Raw genomic sequence first — 24,242 nt, 5'->3', positions numbered from 1 at the left:
CGCGACGCATTAGTTTTAATAAAATCTATCTAAGTGCTAATAATTGCAATTATCTAACGTTTTTGTTTCATAATATCGTTTTCAATAATAAGGTGTATTTCTCAACGTGGTTTTATTTCAAATATAAGGTTAAATTCAATTTAAAATCAAGGAAGTTTCTCACCAAAAAAAACGTGTTCAGACCGGCATGGCTGCCGCCTGAATCTTATTCAAAGACAATTAAAAGGACATTTTTAGGAATTTCCCATTTTTTCTCAATATAATTTTGTAACTTGGTTAAATAATAAATATCCTATTTTTTTTGTGAATTTAGATTAAAACATTTGTCGCATTTTTTGAATAGACCTATTTTCACACGAACTAAAGCTCTTCTCACAACAATACAATTTCTGGAATTTGTTTTTTTTCATAGTTCGAGCTGGAGTTCGATATTCGTCATCCAGACAAAAAAGATTTGTTAAAAATCAGATGGCCAAGTATGAAAAGTTTAATTATTTTACAATTAATTCATTTGGAAACAAAAGCTGATACAAGTCGTTCCACACTTCCAACTGCAGATGTTATTGTCATAAAAGGATTAGGAAAATTAGAAGAAGGTGAGAAAGACCAAAAAAATATTTTAATTTGCTGAATTTCCGTTTGTGAATGAAAGAATTACAAGAATATATATAATTTTTCAACTTAAATTTATTTAAAGAATAAATTTCTTTTTAAATGTTTTACCTCGTGATCTAAAATAATAATAATTAATAATAATAATAGGTACATTTTGCTCTTTTTGACTTATGTTTAAGAAAACTCGTCTTTTTCGACTTTAGCAGTATTTGGATGTAAAGAAAGTATTTCTTTTTGATTCATAAAAATTATTCGCGTAGAATAAAATTCAAATTTCATAGTACATCATGTGGGGCTGTCCACGCCATTCCAACATATCATCGACTTGGACATTTTTGATTTCGCTCAAATTTTTTTACCTTTTTTTACTCATTGAAAAAGAGCTTCCTGATTTTTTTCAAATTTTTTTATAAAGCCGTTTTCAAGATATAAATTTTTCAAAATTTTTGAAAAAAAAAATTTTTTTTTTGAAAGCTCATAACTTTTTGATAAATGCACCAATTTTAATTCTTTTTTTTCAAATTGTGTGTTTTTAAATGAACTTTTCAAAACTTTCATGCAAAAAATTTAAAAAAAATTATTAACCTTATTTTTTGTAATTTTAAGATACAAATCTTATTTTTAAAAGTGTTTGTATATTTTGATTTTTTTCAAAAAAATTTCAAAAAAACTACTTCTTATAACACAAATTTTAAGCCTAGTCCGGTCAAACACTTTTAAAAATAAGATTTTTATCTTAAAATTACAAAAAATAAGGTTAATAATTTTTTTTTAATTTTTTACATGAAAGTTTTGAAAAGTTCATTTAAAAACACACAATTTGAAGAAAAAAAGAATTAAAATTGGTGCATTTATCAAAAAGTTATGAGTTTTCAAAAAAAAAAATTTTTTTTTTTCAAAAATTTTGAAAAATTTATATCTCGAAAACGGCTTTATAAAAAAATTTGAAAAAAATCAGGAAGCTCTTTTTCAATGAGTAAAAAAAAGTAAAAAAATTTGAGCGAAATCAAAAATGTCCAAGTCGATGATATGTTGGAATGGCGCGGACCGCCCCATATATAGATATTTTCTAGTCAGTTCTCTTGCAGCCAGCCAAGCCTATTCCTACTAATTTAAATTAGTATTATAGATGACGCTTCACGCCACCTATAAATAAAATCTAGAACTAAGTAAAATTATGTACCCGGACTCCATCCGGCGAGTGAATCTTTTGGCACATAAAAAAATCAGATCATTACATGGCGCCCGAACAGGGACCTGAATTTTTTTTCTCTCTCTTTTCCGTGGTGAGTATCATAAATTAAAAACTAGAATGCTCACGGAAAAAGAGAGAAAAAAGGGAAGAAAAAAAGAATAGTAATCGGAATTAATTGAGATTTATCTAGGGGTAATTTGTGATTTCAGAAAGGAAAGAGGCTGAAATTCGGTTTTCTTTTCACCACCGCTTACGAAGTCCTCTGCCGGGTTGAGGAAACACAAAAGAGATTGCGGATCCCTACACACCTTCTTAAACATGTATTCCCCGACATGATTGTCGGTGAGGACAAAGCTACCCAAAAGGATAGTATATTAAAACTATCAAAAGATGAGCAAAAAGATTTTTTAGAGACCTGCTTCTTTAATCGTCGCCCGATTGACCTCGGCATCCTGGTTAGCATAATTAGTAGCTTAACTCACCCCTATGATCGTAAAAAGAATTGTTGGCGCTGCGGACAACGAGGACATCGTCGGGTAGATTGCAAAAACCCCCAGTTGAAGTTATGTTACATCTGTGGTGTCGGGCCATATTTGGGCCCGATACTACTGCCTAAGGGCAAGACAGTAAAATTTTCTCTTTTTCGGGTAGGCTAGACGCCCTAATACTCCTCCACTTCCATCTTCTGGTAGGAGTAGGGAGCGATTACCTAGTATAAAAAAAACATTCGATCAGCCCCTAGCACATTATTGTGCAAATCATAGTTCAGTAAATTTCTCTTCACTTATCCAAGAATTTTTTTTCTCTCGGTCATCCAATATGGGAATTCGTTGGATTTATAATTTATCTAAGAGCGACCTAGTTGCCCAACTAGAAAGCTACCAAATAGACTCTAAGGGATCTCTTATGGAGCTCCGCCAAAGGTTGGTAGCCTTCGTAAAATCTAGACCAGAAATCCTGGAACCCTAGAAGAACCAAAAAATCTATTAGACATAGCTTCGACGAGTTCTCAGAACATGCAGGTCCCCAGGGTAACCGATCCACCTTTAAATCCAATCCCACCATGTAACTTCCCATTGCAAACGCCAGAACCCAGTGATACCCAAAGCAAGGAGGCTATGAGAAAATGGGGATGTATTTTCGACGGTAAAGACCCCTACTCCTTTCTCGAACGCGTTAAAGAACTTAAGGCGGCTTACGGTTTTTCGGATCAACAATTGCTACGAGGATTCCCCGAATTATTAAAAGGTAGTGCTTTATTCTGGTATAGGAACGAAATCCGTACGTCAACGACACTAGAAGACCTTACCACAGCCCTACGACGATTCTACCTTTCACCTAGTGAATTTAGGAATTTAGAATTCCAGATAGCAAGCAGAATTCAGGGTAAATCCGAACCCATCCGCGATTTCTCGACGGAACTCCGAACTATGATGCGAAGACATGGAGGCTACGATCTCCTTCGAGAGTTAGACACATTGTATTGGAAAATGCAACCAATATACAGATTGCATATTCGCAGACAAGATTTGGATTCGGTAGGCTCTTTCATTCTCAGAGTCGAAGAAATATCGGAAATTTTGAAAGCAGTTACAAAAGAAGAAAAGCCCCACAAAAACCCTCCTCAAGTCGCTGAAGTGTCCAATCCCTATGACCCTAAGACTTACTGTTGGCGTTGTGGAAAATCGGGTCATCGCCGCCCACTTTGCAGGAGCAGACCGAAGAAATTTTGTTCCTACTGTGGGAAGGAAGGCATTTTCACTCGAGAATGCAAGTGCAACAAACCAAAAAACGCAAAAAGGGTCGAACCATCGGAGTAAGTTCGACCTTTTGCCCTAAAGATTCCTGCATATTCATCAATTGTAATTGTGGAGACCTGGTGATTCAAGCCCTAGTAGATTCTGGAGCAATGTGCTCATTCATCGACAACAACACAGCTAATCGCCTGGTCAATCTAGGAGGAGTCTCAAATCTAGAAGACATAATGGTGGCCCTGGCAAACGGAACACAGTATGAAATAAAAACCAGTTTCGAAATGAAAATCGTTGCCGGAACTACTAAAGTGAAACATAAGTTCCTGTCCACATAGCACGACATTTTTCAGCAAGTTTGCAGGGCAAACTTACGAAGTTTGCATTGCAAGTTTTCTGCAAACTTGCGAAGTGTATAGAAATGTCCTCAGTGCTGCAAGTTTATAATGAAAACTTGCCAAAAGTTTAAAATAAAAACTTGCCGAAAATTTGTCATGTAAATTGGCTAAAAACTTTCATTGTAAATTAACCGAAAACTACCCTTATAAAATTACTGAAAATCTTCATGTTAAATTTGTCAAAAAATGCTATAGTGACCTACCCAAATTTATCCCGAAATATATTATTGTTATTTTTAAGAAATTTTGCATTGTAAACTTACTAATAATTTGTTTTTAATTTGACCGAAACTATATAAAAATTTAATAAATATTAGGTTATTCTACTTAAGGAAATTAATATTTTAAACTGATGTAATGTTAAAAGGTTAGAGATAATTAACATTAATTTAAATTAGTTATAGTACTACAATTCTTACAATTATATAATAACACACACGGAAAGAATTTCGAGACGTCTGCTATGTCGCTTACCGCGCATGACTTGTACTTCTAGTCCCAGTCACCTGATATACAGGAATCGCGCGAACAGATGTATGAAAGTGGGGGATATCACTTGTCTCGAAAAAATGCACGTCTCATGTGCATAAGTCAAGACAAGAGAAGTTTCGTTCGCATGAGGATCGTGCGTTTGCGTGTGTCACGCGTTTTTTAGGTTATGTTAACTATAGATGCTATTTAGAAGTGTCAAAAGTGATTTGTTTCCATTAAAAGTACCTTACTTTAAGTAATTAAGAATCAAATTCTTATTAAAATAAACATTGCTACGGATGATATTAATAATATAAGAAAATTAAAAATATTTTGATAAATTTGTATTCGCTTTTTTTAATACATTTAAATGTATTTACTTTTATTTTTAAATTCATTGTTGATTAAATTCGTATATTAGGTACAGATAAATTCAAAGTAAAATATATATTGTAATAACATAAGAGTTATTACATGCCGCGACAAGAAAAACTGTAGATTAGGTTAGTCTCTATAACACAATATACCATGATTTGAAACCATGCGTCTATCATGCACCGAGTAGAAAGACACCACGTGAGCATAGGCCCGAACTAACAGTTGCGCCGAAACCAGAACGTTTGATGTCTCGAAAATGCACACCACATGTGCATAGTGAAAGGACATCCCATGCCACGTAGTTCTCGAAGCGTCCGCACAGCAGACGTCTTAAAATTCTTTCCGTGCAGGCACACAAAAAAAAAAGTTGTCTGTTTCTTGAACTAGACATATATTTCCTATAGTATTTTGGGCCGCTGAAACCGAATCTGAGCTCAGAATTGCTCAATCACCCTCAGTTTTTTTTAAATCGACCAAAACCACCCTTAAACGGACAAATTCACACTTCGGAGATAAAAAATAAATCAACTTATATTTTAAGAAAACCGAATTTTACATCTACGAAACTTTGCTCCACTAACTCAAAAACAAAGCCAGCATTGATCCAGCACCCCCTGAATTTTTTTAATTGAAAAAACTACCCCTAATCTGAAGAATAAAATTCAGGAGATAAAACAATAAAATAACTGATTGACAAATTTTATAACCAGAAATTTATACTCCAGCAAGGCAGAAACAAAGCCAGAAATACTCCCTCACCCTCTAAATTTTTTTTAAATCGAAAAACCACCCTTAAATAGTAAAATTCAAATTTAAGAAGTAAAAAAATATTATATTACCGGCTTTTTTTAAATACAGAACCTTACATGTATGTAGTTTTGCTCTACTAACGCAAAAAATAAAGCCAGCATTGATCCATCACCCTCTGAATTTTTTTAAATGGAAAAAACTACCCCTAATCTGAAGAATCAAATTCAGGAGGTAAAACAATAAAATAACTGATTAAAAAAGTTTATAACCAGGTATTTTTACTCCACCAATGCGGAAACAAAGCCAGAAATGCTCATTGCTGGAGTAAAAATTCCTGGTTATAAACTTTTTTAATCAGTTATTTTATTGTTTTACCTCCTGAATTTGATTCTTCAGATTTTAGGGGTAGTTTTTTCCATTTAAAAAAATTCAGAGGGTAATGGATCAATGCTGGCTTTATTTTTTGAGTATTTCTGGCTTTGTTTCTGCCTTGCTGGAGTAAAAATACCTAATTATAAAATTTTTTAATCAGTTATTTTATTGTTTTACCTCCTGAATTTGATTCTTCAGATTTTAGGGGTAGTTTTTTCCATTTAAAAAAATTCAGAGGGTAATGGATCAATGCTGGCTTTATTTTTTGAGTTAGTAGAGCAAAACTACATGCATGTTAGGTTCTGTATTTAAAAAAGCCGGTAATAAAATATTTTTTTACTTCTTAAATTTGAATTTTACTTTTTAAGGGTGGTTTTGCGATTTAAAAAAAATTTAGAGGGTGAGGGAGTATTTCTGGCTTTGTTTCTGCCTTGCTGGAGTAAAAATACCTGGTTATAAAATTTTTTAATCACTTATTTTATTGTTTTACCTCCTGAATTTGATTCTTCAGATTAGGGGTAATTTTTTCCATTTAAAAAAATTCAGAGGGTGATGGATCAATGCTGGCTTTATTTTTTGCGTTAGTAGAGCAAAACTACATACATGTAAGGTCCTGTATTTAAAAAAAAGCCGGTAATATAATATTTTTTTACTTCTTAAATTTGAATTTTACTATTTAAGGGTGGTATTTCGATTTAAAAAAAATTTAGGGGGTGAGGGAGCATTTCTGGCTTTGTTTCTGCATTGCTGGAGTAAAAATTTTTGGTTATAAAATTTGTCAATCAGATATTTTATTGTTTTATCTCCTGAATTTGATTCTTTAGATTAGGGGTAGTTTTTTGAATTAAAAAAATTTAGGGGGTGCTGGATCAATGCTGGCTTTGTTTTTGAGTTAGTGGAGCAAAGTTTCGTAGATGTAAAATTCGGTTTTTTTAAAAAATAAGTTGATTTATTTTTTATCTCCGAAGTCTGAATTTGTCCGTTTAAGGGTGGTTTTGGTCGATTTAAAAAAAACTGAGGGTGATGGAGCAATTCTGAGCTCAGATTCGGTTTCAGCGGTCCAAAATACTATAGAAAATATATGTCTAGTTCAAGAAACAGACAACTTTTTTTTGTGTGCCTGTGTAATTAAAACAACAGCATTCACTATTATGTATATATATATATACATATTTAATATATTATATATATTATATTATTATATATTATATATAATTATATATTGTATATTATTATTAATAATATATATTTAATACATATATTTAATATATTATTCATATTTTGCCTGTAGCATTAACGCATATTCGTGTTTTTCTTCTCCTTCTTCTTACGTCCATTCTGTTAAATTCTGTTAGATTTCATCAGATTCCGTCCAAGTCTGTCATAGTCTGTCACAGAATGCGTACACAAAGAGCGGGCTCTTACAGAACGCTCAAAAGTGCAAAGAAAGGTAAATTTCTGAATACAAATCTAATTCAGCGTTTTACAACGTACTGATTTGACGGAATTCGCATTACATTGCAGATATCGCATACATTTGTAATAATTTGTGAAGTAATGTTTAAATGATTCTTACGGAATCTTAAGTGAAAAACCCCTCGGAACCATAACAAGATCAATTCATTTTTTTCACGAAATTTTTGATTCATTAATATTTACTATTTTTAAAATTAAAAAATTTTAAATTACTATTTACAGTCTTACATTATTTATATTTTTTATTTAAATTCCTTATTTTTTAATAATTTTATTTTCCTGTATGATTTTTTGATAAAATTTATCGCATATACTTCGTTTTCTTTTTTCAATAATTACAGTGGATTTGTTTATGTACACAAACATTACAATCGTCGGTTTAGATAAAAATCATAAACATTTTTCTCTTCTTTATAAATTTTACATTTATACAATTATATATTTTACATTGTAAATACTAAAAATTTTAAATGGAAGGATATATAAGTTAATGAGATACTAAAGAATTGTAATGTTTAAAATATAGTGACAAGCGTCCGTCGTATTCTGAAAAACAAAGTAATAGAAAATCGATTTTTAAATTTTTATTTCATAAATTAATTTAATGAAAGTATTAAATTGAAACATCATGGTGCCTACCGATTCATCAATTTAAAATTCCCGGGGTTTTCTCAGTTTTTCTGTGTTTTAAAATAATTTTTCCGGATAATCTAAATTAAAAATACTGTAATTGTACATAGTATAGTTTTTTCAAATGATACAAAAAGGCTTTAAAAACATAATTCATTTTTATAAATAACATTAGTTACGTAATTGAACATTTTTTTTAGTAAATCACAACGATCAAAATTCTATGAGACCATGCAAAACCACCAAATTATCAAAATTGACATTTTAAATTAGGCTCTTTTTTACATTTTTGTATTGCACGAAAAATCAAGCTCAATCATATTTTTAAATTTTTATATCCATCCCGTTTGCGAGATACCAATTTATCAAAATTTATTATTTTTATATAATAATTTTCAGTTTTTTCATTAGTTTTTTAAAAATTTAACGCAAAGAAATTACCAAAAATTTATTTGCGAATATTTTTGTAACTTATAGATTGTTATAGATTATTATAGAATATTCAATTTTAATAACAATATTTAAAAATTCTTAAAAAATATTAAAAATATTAGCTCCCATGCTAATAAAAAATTAAAAAATAATTTTTTTATGTGTTTATAATTGCGAAAAAATAGTGAGAAACGCATGAATCAACGCGGGACACTCTACAGATTGTTTTCCATCAATAAAAAAAATCGAAAATTTGAAACATTTTTAGAAAATAGCGATTATCTCCTAAAATGAAACCGACAAAGTGGTCACTTTTCATGCGGACGTCTACAATTAAATAATAAAAGCAATAATACCTCAAAGATAACGAAGTACACCTTCAGGAGTAAAGAAATAAGCTGCTAATGTATCTCGCTGACCATACACATCTTAAGGAGCAATATAATTATTCCGAATGTTCAGGTTTCGACATGCACGAATTGCACCGTTGCCTTCAGCGATTCGAACGGGAACATTGTAGTGATAATTCTCAGTAGGATTCAGCAATTCATGGGTGAGCACAAAATTGTGTAAGCATAATTATGCTTGAATAATACATTATCGAATGCTTCAACGAGAAATCTAGGTGATTATTCAAAATTTCAAATTTGCTACCCCAAATTCCGAAGGCTTCTTCGTTCCAATTTCTAGCCCTGGACAATCTGCAACGAAAACCAACGATGGTAATAGGCTTAAAATTTACGTAAAAGGAAGTAGTTATGCTATTTATTTATTTAAAAATTTATTTAAAAATTATTTTCCAAAAATAAAAGTATACAAACAATTTTTTTCAAAAAGACTTGTTATAAATAATTTTTGGACTATTATTTGTATCAAATTTTTGAATAGTTAATCCGAAAACTGAAAATTATTGTAAATAAGTAATACTAAAATATTTCCAATTTTGTAGAAATTACGAGCAATTAGAAAAAAAAATTTTAAACATTAAATATTGTAAATTCCATATTCCGTAAAAGGCTTGACAAAGAAATTTGAAAAAAAAATTATAAAGCTTCTTTTCGTGCATTATATAAAGTTAAAAAAATTCAGCAAAATTAAAAATGATAATTTTTATATGTTGTTTTAACATCGTTTTATATAATTTTATTAATCATTATGATATTATAAAAAATGTTTAATCACGTAAATACTGAAATAATTATTTAAAACCTTATATTGTTTAAAATAGAAAAACTATGTAAGAATATATATATATATTTTTTATTTAAATTATCGAAAAAATTATTTATAATTTCATAAAATAACCAGAAAATACCCGGGAATTTTAAATTACCGATTCGCTAGACACCGTGTTAATGTTTTAGAAAAATAAAATTTTAAATGTGGAATTATAAAATTTTCAATTTCATGAATTTCTTTTATAAAAAAAAAAAATTTTGATTCCTGATTCAAATTCATAACTTTTCCGGAATTATCCCTTACTAAAAACATTCTCTAACTTTTTCCTGGTCGTAGGACACCCTGATAATGATTCGAAATCAGATCAAGTATTTCGGATTGCTGCGAAAAATTACTTTTGAAATTAATTTTCAGCAGGAACGTAATTTACGTTTCTATGAGCAAAAATACAAAAGAAAAGTGAAAAATTACAAATGACGCAGATTAATGAAAATAAATAAATTACCTTTTATTGAAAGTCCTTTCTTCAGCAGTAAGACGGACGTTCCTGTTGTAAGGAATCATGAAATACCTTTTAATTTCGAAAATGGCACCACCAATGAAAAAGTATGACATTCTGATGTTTGAACGTAGTAGATCACTGTCTTGAGGAAGGTCGACTTCATTATGTTCCAACGCATGATATAATTGAGTTTCCCGAAAGCTTGACAAATCGCTGCTAGTACCTAAGAAATGTGAAAAATATATAACTACTGCAGAAATTTTCCGTATTTTTTCCCCTAAAGCTGATGAAATTATGAGAAGAATGAAACTACATCAAAGATGTTTCGTTAATTATTATATGACATATATATGTATATATATATATATATATATATAAAGCAAATGTCGATTTTGCATGCTTCTTTTAATTTTTCAATTTCTCTGAAAGTAATTATTGTTTCTTAAAGTTCTCGGAATAATTAAAATCACTATTTAAAGCAGACTTTGAATTACCTACTGGTATTTTGATATTAATTTTTCAAAAAAAATTTAAAGATGGAACAAAAACATTTAAAAAATTAGTATCCAAAATGACAGTACAAAAACTGTAGATTAAATAGAAATTAAAAATTTTTTTGGAAAAATAAATATCATGGTTAAGTTAAAGACTATTGAAATTTTGCATTAAATAACGATTAAAATAAGTCCAAAAACGTTCATTAGTTTCCTAGAAATTGAAAAAATGAGGAAAGCATGCAAAAACGACATTTCAAAAATTTTTTTTACGGAGAAACTCATGCGTCCGTCCTAGAAGAAGATCCCTCTTTAGTACTCATACGTATTTTTATTCATAGATTACAGGAAAAAATGTCAGGAACCCGAATGGAGACAACAGTTATACGAGGTAGACAGAAAAGAAATGATTTTTTAGCGAAAAAATTGCGACACATAAACCTTCCCCCACAAATTTTACAATTGTGAATCTCGTAATCTAAAGTTCAGTACAATAAGTATTTTTACGTGTAAATTGCAGGAAAAATATGGCGAACCTAATTGTAAGTAGAACAGTTTTTAGCTGGAAAGAAAAAAATCGATCCTGACCCCTCCTTTAACTTCTTTAATTGTGAATTTATTAAAAAAATTTATTGTCGGTTTGTGAAACCCTTCGATTTTTTTTGTATATCTCACAGAAAACTTAACAAAACATCTTCAACTCGGTGTCATTCTTTTCATAATTTCCATCAGCTTTCAGGAAAAATATATGTAAAATGTTTGTTCTGTTTATTTTTTACGTTTTAAGCTTTTATACTCGAAGGCAGTAGTTTATTTTAAAAAATATTTTACCAAAATCGCCTACGTTTGCCCACGTAAAACGGTAAAAGGCATCACACATCGCCAGGACTTTAAAACTTAAAAACTTTTTGTAGTTGTAGAACATGCTGCCTGAGCGCGGAGGAGATATAATTCTAATCTCTTTACCGTCCAGCGCTCCTAAGCAATTAGGGAAATTCCACCTAGTTTGGAAGACCTGTGCGACAATAGTAAGCTCTTCAGCAAATTTCCAAGATAAATATGTTGGTGCTAAAACTTCCCATATTAGTGGACAAACTTCATGTACAATTTGGTATGTTGTACTCTTACCCACGCGAAAAAGGTTTGATAAGAAAATCAAACTGTCTTGTAAATACAACAATTGACATTTTTGAATCGTAAGGGAATATATACTTTTACGTTAGCAGAAAATGTTTGTGTGGCTTAACGTGCCACCGTCGATTACCTCTTCTCTCTTGTTCCAGAGCCGTCGCTACTAATTTTAGCAAATTGAGCCAGTGGTGCATTATCACGACAATAAAAAAGTAGTGAAACATTTTTCTACAAAAAAATTGTAATTAAACACCCAGATAGCACTCAATCTTGGTGCCAGCTTGCCATAAGTTGTACATTTTAAGCATGTGGCAAGCTTGTTCTGCAAACTTGCAAAACTTGCACGGCAAGCTTGCACCAAAATTTACATTTTACATTTTATCTAATATAAATTTTTAAAAAAGTCTAATAAATATAGTTAGAATGATATTTAATATTCATACATTTTATATAGGAAATTATTTTATTTATAACATTTTATCTAATATAAATTTTTAAAAAAGTCTAATAAATATAGTTAGAATGATTTTTAATATCCATACATTTTATATAGGAAATTATTTTATTTATAACCTTTATTTAAAAATTTTATTAAACCTTCAATCGACATTATTTGATACGATGGAAAATATGATCAAACTTGAATATTTAAACAAAAATTGGATCTTTATACATTCTCTGCGGAGTTATAAGCGTTGGAAATTAGCAAAAATCCTGAAAAATATTAGATATTTAAAATTATAATATAATATAAAAAAATTTGCAAAGTAGTAATTTGTTAATAATTTCTTTAAATAAAATTAAAAATTTGGAAAACAGTAAAAATTTAACTTCTCTAAGAAATTTTACTAGGTTTTACATTGACATTTTTTAATAGTTTTTTCAAGATACTAAAAAATCAAGCTTATGGATTTTAAAATATCTGAATTTTTTCAAAAATTTCATAATGGAATATGATTTTAGGTTATGAAAAAAGGCAAAAAAATTATTAGCGTTAAACGAGATTAATTTTTATTACTTTTAATTTTATTGGTAATTCTTTAAAAAGTTAACTTCTGCATGGGTTGCCATAATATTTTTGTAATCCAATTTCCTGAATTCCCCATTTTTCCATGTAAATAATAATTTTTTCCTTGATATACAGATTTCTTATTAGAAGAAAAAAAACATTAAAGGCTCTACAAACATTATAAATAATATAGTAAAATAATCTGTTAATAAGAATAATGTAATCTTAAGTTAAATTATTTTTAAAAATCGTATTTAATTAAAAATATAATAAATATGTCAACGCACGTTTTCCTTATTTTTCATATATTTTTAAATTTAATTCCATTTTATGATTTTTTCCTTCTCATGTGATAAAATGGTAAAATATTGTAAGGTTATGTTCATTACGTGAGTAATGATAAGCATTATAATTTGGTTTATAGTATTCATGTCAGCCTTCAAAATCTAATGCGAATTTCTAGGCTTCTTCTAAAGTAATTGGGTTTCTAGCCTCTACTGTACTTGACATGGCATCCGGAATTCCTTTAATGAAAGATTCTAAGGCACAATGTGCTAATGATTACATCATACTTTTGGCGCTCCTTGCTTCGTATTTATCTTGTAATGCAGCAGTAGCTCCTGTGATTAGTAAGGATATTTTCTCGTAAAATTCGCTAACGTTTTCGTTTCGAGTCATACGCACCGTAGATATCTCTTGTAAATACCAAGTATATGATTTACGGGGGGCAAATCTTGTTTTTAAATGATTTATTAATTGGTTAACAGATACTGTCTCTAGCAGCACCCTTTAATCTAAAAAGAAGGGATTTTAAATATTGGTCTTCACATCCTTTAGGGATGCTAGACGATCCATTTACAATATCTTCTATAAAATCTCTCACGGGTATATTTTTACCATCATAAAGGGTTTATTCATCATTCCCTGTTGTAACGCAAAACACTCGGCCATTGAGGTTATCATAGAATCGGTAAGGGTTCTGTTAATGATACTTCTCCTGTTGTATTTATAGTACTATCCCTAATTGAATATTTTATTAAATGGTCATACCTAAAAAGGAGTTTAAGCTACTTTCTTTAATTAAATTAATAAGTAAAGACTCGCTCTAGCCTTTAGGTTGATGGGCTGACTTGACTTTGCTCGAACTACTGTCGGTCTACCGCGAGCGATATCAGTCAGTAGTTTAAATAAATAATATTATCTCAGAGAACTTTCCTATATATATTTTATTTAATGTTTTTAACACTTTTTACACTAATGATTTTTACTTATAAATGAAACTCTTTAGATTCTGTATTAAGGGAGGATGATCCAAATATATCTGTCAATTCTGGCTGACTGGTATTAATAAAAGTACTAAACTTTACTTGTTTTCCAGCAATTTTTATTTTAACCGTTCCAGACGTATTGATTAATGTAGGACCTGAAGTAAATTTTTCTTTCTTATTTTTAATTAAACTTGGAGAAATTTGATCTCTTATTAAATTAATGTTAATACAAGGATTAATTATGAATAAACCTCGTGAATTTTTTATATCACTTGAGGAAATATGAATTTTTGGGTATATTTCGGTATTACATTCAATATTATTTGAGGGATTGGATCGGACATTACCGAATTTTATTTTCTAGAAAAGCGCCTAGGTGTGATAAAGGAAAGACAAGTTTGGAAAATCTGTTGCGCAGTACGTTCGCGTTCTAAATGTAAAATTTCATAATCTAATGCCCAATTACACAAGCCTGCAAAAAAATAAAATTTCTGTAGTCAGAGATCGAGAAGTCATTTCCTGTAGTTTTTGATGCGCTAAATCCGCATCTGGCAACGAAAACCTCCCATCACGTCAAGATTTTGAGAAATGTGGGGGTAAATGTCCCAAAAATCACGTTTTCGTCAGTTTTTGAAAATTTCTACCGCGTACATCCGACGTGCTGGAGACTTGTCATTGAGTCAAATTAAAGCTTTAACCCTGTATTTACGACGATATAGCGATATTGACAACAAGAATTGAAATTAGATGTGAAAAATGGTTTTTTTAAATTGGCAATCATAAAAATTGACTCACACTGTTCGTAAATATAACTGTTTTAAGAAATACTTGGATTCGTTTGGAATTTGTCACTCGGGGGTTTCCGAGGTTGCGGATTATGGATATGATTTCAGATTTTCAAGATTCAAAATGGCGTTTCCAATATGGCGTACGAGTTTTTTAAAAATTGATTCAATCCGACATATTGGATCCGACATTTTGAAAATCTGACATCATATCCGTAACCTGTGACCCTGAAAACCCCCGAGTGACAAATTCCAAACGAATCCAAGTATTTCTTAAAATAGTTATATTTACGAACAGTGTGAGTCAATTTTCATGATTACCAACTTTAAAAAAACCATTTTTGACAGCTAATTTAATTTGTTGTTGTCAATACCGCTATATCGTCGTAAAGTACAAGGTTTAAGCTTTAATTTGACTCCTACGACAAGTATCTAGCACGTCGGATTTACCCGGTAGAAAGGTCAAAAGCTGCCAAAAACGTGATTTTTGGAATATTTATCTCCATTTTTCTCAAAATCCTGACGTGATAGGAGGTTTTCGTTGCCAGATTTGGATTCAGGACTTAAAAAACTACGGGAAATGACTTCTCGATCTCTGACAACAGAAATTTTCTTTTTTTGCAGGCTTGTGTTATTAAAGTAATCAGTGTTGAATATTATATCTAAAAATGGCGCGCCTAAAATACCTATAATTTCAGAATCGCTCTCAACATTTAAAACTCCAATATTTAATGAGAAATCATGAAAATTTATTCTTACACTGCCTCTAGATACGACTGTATTTCGACGGGCGAAATGTATTCCATTAGTATTAATATAGACAATTGATGATAATTCTGTTTCTTCGATTAAGTTTATGGTCAAAGTATGATCAATAATAAATTTTCCTCTATTTAATTTAAATGAAGCTGATATTAATTCAACACTTGGATATCTGTATCTATTATATTCAGTATGAAAAAAAAAGTTATTTATTTAAGTTATTGAATGTTTAATTTTCTTTAAATGCTGCTTCGTTTATGTTTAGTTGCCCAATAAATGAAGGAAAAAGTACACAGAGAGAAAAAACATACTTTTAAAGTATGGAAATGACTCCTACTATTTTGTCATGGAATTTCCCTACGGTTTAAGCATTAATTCAAGCGTTTTTCGTATGGAAGCATTCTATACTAAACACGCATGCCAAATATACTCTCGTAGTAAGGCCTTTATACTATAGAAGCAAGAGCGCCACGCGGCAAAAGCATGGAACATCATGCTACTACGATTGTATTAGTCTCATGGTTTTTCGGTATTAGACTTTTGCAACGGGCGATTAAGCCATGCCCCCTTCTTGTCAAGTGCTGATTCTTTAAGTTTTTCAACAATTTTCTTTTAAATTACACAATAAAGTTTTTGCTATATGTATATATGGAGCTTTCTTCGTGAGATTTTTGTTCAATATTTTTTTTCGAAATAAATAATAATGGTTTAAAAACGTGAAAAATAAAAATTATTTTTGTTTATTAACTTTTGAACAAAATATTTTCAATAAAATTCAACAAACAGAATTGTAGAAAAGCTTTCAAATCGCAAAATGAGCCCCAACCAAAAATTGCAGTATAATACCAGAGTTCAGGAATGCCGCAGTACTGGATCAGTATTGGCTGACAAGAGTGGGCAGTATGTACTGAACCAGTACTGCTATTTGCATCTTATCAGTACTGTACAAGTACTGACAAACCACTACTATGTCGACATTGAGCCAGTACTGGCTAAAACAGATTTTCTATTTGATTACTTTTCAATGTTTAAAAACAGAAATATATATAGAGCAAAAACTTTATTGTGTAATTTAAAAAAAATTGTTAAAAAACTAAAAGAATCAGCATTTGACAAGAAGGGGGTGTGGCTTAATCGCCCGTTGCAAGAGTCGGATATACTTCCGAAGTAGGGGTACCTCCGATTTTAATAAAACTTGGTATACGTATTTTGGTGCGCTGATTACGAAAATGATAGTGAAAATTGACGCAAATTTGATTATCATGGTAAAAACCATAAAAAACACCATAAAATCATGGTTTTTTGCGATTATCTTGTAAAAAACGCAAAATTTCGAAAAAAGTTTTAGACAAAAGTTGTAGATCTCAAAAAACACACATTTTATGTTTTATGCATTTTTTACCAAAAGTAATTATTTTTCGAGAAAAATCCAAAGAACGATCAAAAACGCCACAAAATGATGGAAAAATAGTAACTATAATTTGGTAGTTGTAAATATACTAACGTATTTTGGCGCCCTGATTACGAAAATGATAGTGAAAATTGGCTCAAATTTGATTATCATGGTTTAATTATCTGTAGAATATCAATTAAGTGTAGCTAGTTGTTATATAAATTGATTTCAATCGATTTTGTTTCAACTAAATGAAACTAAATAGTTCGTTATATTACACTTATGTAACTAAACAACTTTGTGTTTTTTAATGATTATCTTTAAAGTTTATACACTGAAATTTACGTTGATTTAGCGTCACTTACACCTTGAAAAGGGAAGAAACTTGTTTCTATGTGTGCGAGAAAAACAACTCAAAGTTACTATGTATTATAACTTTAATGTGATAATAATCATTAAATTCGACAATTAATTTAATTATATTAAAGATTCTAAGTGTCAATATTGCTTTTCTTGCACCTTTAGAAGGAAAGAAACTTGTTTCTAAGTGAAAAAAAATTGACTTCCACTGAACACGGAAAGAATACGGTAATACTTTGTTGAAAAATTAAAGGGCCGCTCTACGATATACACGATATAAATCTATTCGGAACTTCTGACCTTCGCAGTAGTGATTTCTTTGGTTTATATAGTAGTAAAAAGTCGTTCGATTATGGATGAGACGGATTATAGACACGCACTTTTGCTAATTTGTAGAAAGCACTTACTCTTGCCGATTTGTATAAAACACGTACAAAGTATCATATTACATACTTTGCTTGTTTTTTTTCATAAGTCTTAACTAAATGGACCTTACAATTAATTATCGATTTTATCGATTATTATGTCTTGATCATTTAAGTCTGATAGTGAAATCGATTATTGGTTATAGATCAATCTGTATAAGATATGTATACACATTCAATTTCTACACATGCATATACATATACCCATGCAACACATACAACTATAATAATTTAATTCAATGGTATAACTATGCTATAGAATTAAGTTTTTTCAATAATAATGTTGAATAATATAACAGTACCCTTATTATTTGATTAGTCTTTTTAAATGATGTACACTCGTACATGATATCATATATAAGACAATTCTTACAGTCAGTAAGTTATCCATTTATGTAGAAAATAAACCAACTGCCGTTTATCTATCCACGTTTGATATTTTTTAGATCTCGGTCGATTTTTATCATTAATAATTTTGTTAAAGGAAGTTATATATACATACACAAGCACACATAATTGACTACATTGATTCAGATGTGTATACATACATACTCATATGTTCAATCAAGTGCTCACACATATACACTTATACATATGCAAATATAAAAGTGTATATATTCAATACTAATTATTATTTCTTAATTCATATATTAGAAAGATTATCTAGTTACATAAATAAAATAGTAGTTATATATAGTCAGGCGCAATTACAGAAACATAAAATGTACAAAAAAACTATTAGAGTTTTTAATATTTTATGGGGATGTAACAAAAATACAAAATTGTTAACAAATAACAAAATTATAAAAAAAATTATTTTTTGAAGAAATTTCTGCCACATTGGATCTGCCATTTAAAATTTTTAAAAACTGACTTCAGATTCGTGATCAGCGACCCCGAAAACCCCCGGCTAATGATTTAAAAGCGAATCCGATGAATTTTTTATTTTCTCGTCCGCCATATTGGATTCGCCTTTTTGAATTTTTAAAAACGGATATTATATTCGTAATTAGCAACCTTGAAAACCCCCGAGTAACAAGCTTGAGGTAAATTCAATTAATTTTGAAAAATGTCCGCCATTTTGGATCCACCATTTTGATATTTTTGAATTTTTTCAAATACCATTTAAGGCTATATAGAACACGCATCAAATAGCATGTTTTCTGATATACTAAAGTATTTTTTGTTATCAATTTCACATTTATTTAGCAACAAATAGAATTGTTTTTCTTCACGACTGCTGTGGATGGAAGTACAAGTCCGCCATTTTAGATATTTTAAAAAATTGTAACTTCTTTATAAATGGAAAAAAAATGTTGACCAATACGTTTTCGAAAGGTTTTTTTGTGCTCTTTCAAATGGTGGAATTTTTTTTTTAAATTCAAAATTTACCCATTTTTTTGAAAATCAAAAATATTTTTGAGTTTTCTTTAATAGGACACTTATTTTTCTTTAATTTACCCTCAAAATGAAGCTTAAGGTATACACTGTCCATACCAAAAAAAAACAGAATGACGTTTTTTTTGTTTTCGAGATATTAATTAGTTAATTAATGTTTATAACCAATAAAATATTTTACAAACAAATAAAGTTACCGTAATTCTGAAGCAACCAATTGAAAATTAACGTAATTCTGCATCCAACGAGCCATATATGAAGTATTTTGGATACGTAGATTGTTAATAAACAATTGCAATGTTAACTAATTGTTTATTAACAATATACTTATCCAAAATACTTCATATAGGGCTCGTTGAATGCGGAATTACGTTAACTTTCAATTGCTAACTTCAGAGTTACGGTAACTTTATTTGTTTGTAAAATATTTTATTTGTTATAAACATTAATTAACTAATTAATATCTCGAAAACAAAAAAAACGTCATTCTTGTTTTTTTTGGTATTGAAAGTATATATCTGTCGTAGGCCGATAGACATTTCAGGCCGTTAGCCAGAAGCCTGGCTTTTATTCTAATGGCCGGCCAGTAGAATACTGCGCTAATGGGCTACTAGACTGACATTCTTCAGGCCGTTAGAAGAAACTCTGTTTACATTATAATTCAACACACGTTAATTAATATAAATATTAGTAATTGCCTAATGAGGAAACGAGGTAGGTATTGTTCTTACATTTACCAAAGAGAATAATTTTGAAAATAAGTTTTAATTTTCAAATAACTTTTGTTTAATTCAGTCACAATATGACCGAAAATATTGTAAATCGTGGCGAATTTGAAGCTAAATTGTTCAGCTTTTATGACAAAAATGCAGCAAGTAATAGGTCAGTGTGGAATAAAATGCACGAGTTAAACGATATTACATCTCTTATAGAATGTGAAGAAAAAAAACAAAAAAAGTCATCATTATCACTATTCGAAATTGTATGAACTGTTTAAAATCGGAAGTGAAATGCGCGTAATTCTAAGAAGAAGTGATCCTAGTGAACCCACAATTCTGCCGTACGATGTAAAAACTTAGTTAAGTCATATCTTTGACAAAAATGAGTTTTTGGTATCAATGGATTCGTAAGAAAAAACTGCGTCTGATTAAGTTATTAAAAAATTTTTTTAAATTATTTATTGCAAAAAATAGTTATTAAAAATCTACAAAAACCCAGAAAATGAAAAAATACTTGATAAAAACTCAGTTAACTCGAGTTGAGTAGTCCAAAAATCGTAGGAAGCGTTGAGATCGAGCATAAGATACGAAATAAAAAATTAGTTAACTTGACTCTTTTTTTTTCTCTTTCGAAAAGAGGCATGAGCCGGACACTGCATTTCGATGGGAGGAAGCGTAAGTCAACTTCGTTAAAGTTCGGATTTTCGTCGGGTGAATTCGGAATCCCATGCATTTAGCTTGAGTTAACTAAGTTCTTACTTCTGAACGAAGGCTAGCGCTCGCCTACTTTTTCGAAAAGCACTACATAACTCGAGTTAACCAAGCTTTGCTTTTAAAAAATGAAACGTAAGCCCATTATTTAATATAATTTGTTTAAATAATTAACTTTTGACTTCAGAATTAAAAAGAACTCTATCAAATTACCTAGGAAGTGAAGTTACATTAAAGAATTATTTATATTACATTAGATTTTTAAATACAAACAGTTTTTCGTCATTTTCTCCGTTCAAACAAAATTTGACTTAACTAAGTTTTTATTTCGCACGGCAGAATTGTATAAATTGTTTCTTTTAATGGCCTAAAAATTGTCAGGCTAGTAGCCATCCAGCAAGTTATTCGGCTAATGGCCTATGCTATTGTCTACTAGCCGGCCATTAGAATATAAGCCAGGATTTTGGCTAACGGCCTGAAATGTCTATCGGCCTACGACATATCTAACACTTCATTTTGAGTGTAAAAAAAAGAAAAAAAAATTGTCCTTTTGAAAAAAAAATAAAAAATATTTTTGATTTTCAATAAGAAGGGTAAATTTTGAATGCTTTAAAAAAATTTGTTCACCTTTCGAAAGATCATAAAAAAACCTTTCGAAAACATATAGGTCAAAATTTTTGTCATCTATTTGTATAGAAGTTACGATTTTTTAAAAAATCCACTGTTCACATTTGACTAGGAACTTGAACCCCCTCCCCGCTCTACAGTTTTGCATGAAACATAATAATAATAATTTATAGGTGAAGTACTAAAGTTACTACACCCATAGTACTAAAGTTTGCAAATTTCAGCCCAATCCGAAAACCTTCAATTTTAAAGTTGCATCACTTCAGGAATTTTGCTTCATATATGTATGAGTCCAACCATTCAACTTACGAAGCATTCAAACTCGCGTACCGTTCAGAATTTGTCTTAAATGAACGCTAGGTGAAAATTTACTCGCCTACCATTCATCTTGCGAAGCATTCAAACTCGCGTACCGTTCAGAATTTGTCTCGAAAATTTCAGAGATTGTACTGTCTATATCAAAAACATAGATTAAAAATTAAGTTAACATCAATACTCAAGGTCAAACGACAAAATTATAGATTAAAACGAACATAGCCTCAAAAATCAAGGACATGTCAAAAACCAAAGTTTTGAAGGAGTTGAGACAGGCATAACCTCAAAATTAGTATCAGAAGTCAAGAGATGACCATCCCCCTTAAAATATCAAACACATAGGTTAAAGGAGAACATATCTTCAAATGTACGTCAAAGGTCATTGGCGTGGAGACGAAAATAACCTCAAAATTTGGTCGATGTCATAGAAAAATAAACTGACAGAACCTCAAAATTAGGGACATAGGTTAGAAAGACGTCATCCGTGGTGCATCTTAGAAACAAATTTTTTAAAATAAAATAATAAACTTTTTTTTAAAGAATTTGACTAAAATTAATCATTTATTTCAATTTGAAAACAGTGGCCCTAAGATGGACACCTTCATAAAATGCATTAAAAAACGGGTAAAATAAAAATAAAATATCAAGTAAGGATTTTTAAACCAATTTTCCGTTTCTTTATTATATTGTCTAAAAGTTCTAACATTTTTTAAATGTTTAAAATTAAATCATATTGTAAGAAAATTAATTTTAACGAGAATAATTTAATTAAATTAATTTATTTAATTTATCCAATACAATTTATTTAATTTATAATTTATTTAATAAGAGATTAGTTATTTTATAATTAATTAAAAGAAATTAACAATAAATCCAGCTCTAAGCTGAATTGTCTGAGTCACAATTCGGACATTCGAACCAGGGTCCGCAGATTTTGGCGCACTTTAAGTGCACTTCTCTATGACAGATTTCAATTCTCTATTGATAACAACACAATTTCGAAGTAGAAAAAGAAAAAATTTCAATTATGAGGCTTAGAGCATTATTAAGAAACTGTAACATTGAAAATAAATAAAATTTAGAAATTAAGGTGTGATGTCCATCTTAGGACCAATGACCCCATTTTTTTGGCGCAAATAAAAATTATTTACAAACACAGTGTCAACCGAATCATTTTAGAATACTATTATACGATAAATAAATTAGGTTATTACACTGTAAAAAATTTGGGAATTATTTCCGATAAAATAAGAGGAAATTTTTCCGAAATCAGGAGGAAAAACATTTTTTCCGAATATTTAAAAGGAAATATTTCCAAAAAGATCAGGAAAAATAGTTTTTCCGCAAAAAGCGGAAATTATTCCTCAAATATCGGAAAAATTTCCGAAAATAATAGATATTTTACCACTATTACTAGGAAATATTTCCGAAAATGTGAGGAAAAATAGTATTTCCAATGAAAATTGGAATTTATTCCTGAAACTTCGGAAAAATTTCCACAAACAATGGATACTCTACCAATATTAGTACGAAATATTTCCGAAATTGGGAGGATAAGTAATTTTTTTATTTAAAAAATGGAAATTGCTATATTATTAAATAGGGAAAATATTATGTTTTTGAAATAAAATTAAATTTACTTAGATTTTATAATTTAATTGTAATCATATGCAGTTATAAATAAATTAATTAATTAAAATAGTATTTGTTAATAAATTTAATTTATAAATAATGGTTCATATAAATGTATATAATTTTACATTTTTTCCGACCGTTATAAATATTTATAAATATACTATCAATTTAGGAAATTATATGTTTATATTTAAAAAAATTTGCTCGACAATTATTTAAAATAAAACAATAAATTCTTTAAGGTCACTTGCACTATTAGAAACTCCCTACGCCTTAGAGTTTTTCAGTGTACAAACACAAAATTTTTTTATAGCCTCCCTTGGTCGAGCGCGTTAACGCGGCAGTTCCCAATGGTTGTAGGCTGTATACACAGATACACACACAAACTATAAGATTCGAGAGTTCAAGTCCTAACCAAATCGGTTCCTCTAGATCTGAAGATATAATTGCAAAATTATCATAAAAATATTTTTTTTTATTTAATTGGTGCTTCTTACACCATGTTATTGCAAAATATTATATTTTATGAATTTATTACTTTAATTTTTAAGTAAATTGTAGAATTTCGAACAAGTTCGGAAAAAATTCCTACTCAATAGTAGGAAAAATTTCCGGAATATGTCGGAGATTTTTCCCAATTTTTATTCGGAAAAATTTCCGAAAAATTTTTTACAGTGTACGCTATGCACTTATTCGAAATCAAAAATATAGATAATTTTACAGTAAACAAAATCACGAGGCGATATATACTTATACGAAAATTTTATATCAAATGTCCATCCTGGGGCCCTCTCCCCTATAAATTTATTTAAAATTATATTTAATATTTTTAGTAAATTTAAATAGGGGTTGGCGCGCGAAGCGTGCAGGGGGCGAAGCCCCCTTTGTGTATATATATATATACACGCACGGAACGAAATTTTTTAAAAATGCGATTTTTCTATTCCTGAGGTAGAAAAACAAAAATAAATATAATGAATTCGAATACGAAAAAAATTTTGGTATTACAGTACTTCATCCATTGTGATCCAATTGTGATTAATAAATAATATACACTTAAA

General features: G+C 29.8%; 1 long non-coding RNA gene across 2 annotated transcripts in view; it reads right to left on the bottom strand.

Moving 5' to 3' along the window:
• LOC127279917 (uncharacterized) overlaps window positions 1-12,128 on the bottom strand; it is a 34,355-nt gene extending 22,227 nt beyond the window's left edge. Inside the window, exons 1-3 of one of the 2 annotated variants that reach the window (XR_007842743.1) lie at window positions 11,475-12,128; window positions 10,153-10,372; window positions 8,825-9,169 (exon numbers count right to left, since the gene is read on the bottom strand). This is a non-coding gene — a long non-coding RNA (uncharacterized LOC127279917). The remainder of the gene's footprint in view (window positions 1-8,824; window positions 9,170-10,152; window positions 10,373-11,474) is intronic. The other variant, XR_007842744.1, reaches the window with a different exon arrangement.
• Window positions 12,129-24,242: the final 12,114 nt, after the last annotated feature.

This window comes from Leptopilina boulardi, unplaced genomic scaffold (genome assembly GCF_019393585.1).
Source record: "Leptopilina boulardi isolate dan_hultmark-lab unplaced genomic scaffold, ZJU_Lbou_2.1 LbouV2_224, whole genome shotgun sequence".
Classification (NCBI taxonomy): Eukaryota; Metazoa; Arthropoda; class Insecta; order Hymenoptera; family Figitidae; genus Leptopilina; species Leptopilina boulardi.
This window is presented reverse-complemented; position numbering and strand designations above follow the sequence as displayed.